General features: G+C 40.5%; 1 non-coding gene across 1 annotated transcript; it reads right to left on the bottom strand.

Annotated features, from left to right (window-relative positions):
- Window positions 1–2,795: 2,795 nt before the first annotated feature.
- On the bottom strand, window positions 2,796–2,902 carry LOC141698845 (small nucleolar RNA R71). Its single transcript, XR_012565344.1, has one exon. It is a non-coding gene; the product is annotated as a small nucleolar RNA R71 (small nucleolar RNA).
- Window positions 2,903–3,254: the final 352 nt, after the last annotated feature.

Here is a 3,254-nt window from a genome sequence, read left to right as displayed (position 1 = left end):
TCCTCGGGCGTATGTTGAGCTCTTTCTACGGGAAAATGTACTAGAGTACTTATGGCTTAGGTAAATCTCGCACTTCTCTCCATACAAGTAGTGCCTCCAATATTTAGGGCAAAACTATTGCCACGAGCCCAAGCTCATGGGTGGGGATATGGAATTTTATATTTCCTTAATTGTCTTGACGCGTACGCGATTACCTTGTTGTGCTGTATAAGAAGCACCCTAATTCCTTATGCAAAGCGTCATTACAAATCACAAAATCTCTTGTTTGTTCCATCCGGCAATGCCAACATAGGGGCCATCACCAATCTTTGCTTTAATTGTTAAAAGCTTTTCTCGCATTTCTCTGTCTATTCGAACTTCTCAGTCTTATGAGTAAGCCGCGTTAAAGGGGCTACTATCTTTACAAACTTGAACGAACCTCCGGTAGTGACCGGCCAATCCTACCTCTGGGAGTTGCCCTAACCATGGTCATTGATTCCTCAGTGGTCCTTTATTCATTCTTGTCAGGATCCTTCACGGAATCCTCCTCAGCAACAATCCCTTCTAGGACAACATCCTCAACCGTTACATCCTCAATATCAACATCATCCGGTCCTGCGTTAGGACGCTCTATCGGATCCACAATCCGATCTCCAATTAGTAATAAAACATCATCGCGTTGTTACTTGATAAGTGGCATTTTATACCACTTAGAACGTCTTAAAATGGCTTAAATTGGTGTCTTGAAATCAAGTATTTTATGTATTTAATGTGTTTTTCTAGTGTTTATGCATTTCAGGGTATTAGTTGCATTTCGGGGGAGGAATCATCAAGAATAAGCCTTGGCATGTGTTCACCATTGCGAGAGGAAAGGAATGGGCAGATTACGGCGAAGAAACGGAGCAAGCTTGGAATTTTTCCAGTAGGGTCCTGCGCGCCCGCGCAGCAATGCTGAGCGGTCGCGCAGTAGCCTGCGCGCCCGCGCAGAAATGCTGAGCGGCCGCGCAAGGTCGGGGAAAAAGCTGAATTATTTTAGACTTCTACTTCTGTGTGGCTTCCAACTTCTATATAATCTGAGTTTTATGGGACTATTATATAGGTAGATTTGAGACGTTTTTATGGAGAGTATTAAGGAGATTATGTTTTAGATTGTGTTTTACGCAAGAAGCGAAGGAGATAAGGAAGAAGACCGATTTAGCATACCGCAACGAAGAGGAAGCATATATTCTTGTGATTCTTGTTTCGTTGTAACGTTGGATGCTAGTTTTCTTGCTTTGACTTATTTACTCTTGTGATGTACTCTGTTTTAATATAATTAGTTTAGTTATTATTTTCTTGTGTTTGTTTATCATGATTTCATATGAACCCATGATGGCGATGAGTTCTATTATGGGCTAATCGTGATCATGGGGTTACAATGGATTTATTATGGAATTCTTTAGTTAATTGTTTAATACTTTAGTGTGTGATGATTGCATGATATCTAGTATTGGTTGCGCGTATTCGTCTTATGTGCGTCGCGAACATATAAGATAGGGTGTTAATCTCTTGTGAAGCGACGGTGGATCTTGAGATTTAGAACTTGCCATGCTAGCATAGGTTCATGTACGTTGTGCATGATTAGTGGGTAACTCTAACAGTTTTATTTGCCCTATGTAATCAAAAGGAATAACTTGTGCTTAAATCATTGTGTTGTCAATTTCTGTAGACATATAGGAACTCAACATAATTGATGACTATTCAACTTCTATCTTAATTGTGGATGCTTGGTAGAATGGTATTAGTACAATGAAAGTTGGCTTTTATCAGTTTCGTGTTATTCGATTAATGTCATCACTGTCACATGCTAAATGTAATAACAATAGCTATAGAAGGAAGTAATAATGAAGTTGTGATCTCATGAGTGTTTTATTATTGATAATTTGAAGTGTTAGTTAAGTGGTTAATTAAGTAGTTAATTATAGTTAATATTTGATCAACAATTTTAAGTGTTATTATCTTAACATTGAGAAGTAATCATACATTGGTGAGTGAGTTTAATTAGACAATAATTTAGTCTGAGTCTCTGAGGGAACGAACTAGAAAGTATTCTATATTACTTACGAACGCGTATACTTGCGTGAATATTAGTGCGTGTTTTCGCCCTAAGAAGTTTTTGGCGCCGCTGCCGGGGACTCGGCGTATTTGTTTAGTTTATGTACTTACCATCATTGGTCATTAGGACTCAGTGATTAGGACGTAGTAGTTACTTACTCTTTTCGGTTGTGTTTCAGGTACTTTAGCAAGCGTTTATGCAAACTCGTTCTCGTGCTCGCAAGAGGAATTTAGATACAATTGAGGAGACAGACGAAGTTCTTGATATTCCGGAAAAGTTAGATTTTGAGGATTCGGATTCAGGAACTGAGCAGAAAGAACCAGTAACCATGGGAGATCGTATTGTTCAAGCTGATCCAGCTCTTATGGATTTTTCTCGGCCTAAAATTGATGATATTCAGTCAAGCATCCTTCATCCGGCTATTCAAGCTAACACCTTTGAAATCAAGCCGGGCACTATTCAGATGGTGCAGAATTCTGTTTCTTTTGGAGGAGCGGCAACTGAAGACCCCAACATGCACATAAGGAATTTTGTCGAGATCTGCAGCACTTTTAAGTATAATGGCGTGACTGATGAGGCTATCAAGTTGAGGCTTTTCCCATTCTCACTGAGGGATAAGGCTAAAGACTGGTTATATTCTGAACCAGCTGGGTCCATCACTACGTGGCAAGATCTTGCGCAAAAGTTTCTGGTAAAGTTTTATCCAATGGCAAAGACTGCTGCTATGAGGAGTGCTCTTACTCAGTTTGCGCAGCAACCTACAGAATCTATGTGCGAGGCTTGGGAACGCTACAAGGAAATGTTGAGAAAATGTCCACATCATGGAATGCCGGATTGGATGGTAATCACTGGTTTTTATAATGGTTTGGGGGCCCAATCTCGGCCCATGCTCGATGCAGCAGCTGGAGGCGCCTTATGGGCTAAAAGCTATACTGAGGCATATAATCTTATAGAGACGATGGCTGCAAATGAGCATCAAAACCCAACTCAGAGGATGACGTCAGGCAAGGTCGCAGATATTCTGGAAGTTGATTTAGCCACCGCTATTGCAGCCCAGCTCCAAGCGCTATCAATGAAGGTTGATTCTCTGGCTACGTATGGAGTTAATCAAATAGCTATGGTTTGTGAGCTTTGTGCAGGTTCTCATGCTATGGATCAATGTTCTCTTGTCAACGAATCT

The sequence above is a fragment of the Apium graveolens genome, chromosome 11 (genome assembly GCF_009905375.1).
Source record: "Apium graveolens cultivar Ventura chromosome 11, ASM990537v1, whole genome shotgun sequence".
Lineage (NCBI taxonomy): Eukaryota > Viridiplantae > Streptophyta > Magnoliopsida > Apiales > Apiaceae > Apium > Apium graveolens.
Note: the sequence above shows the minus strand (reverse complement) of the source record. Positions and strands in the feature narration are given on the sequence as shown.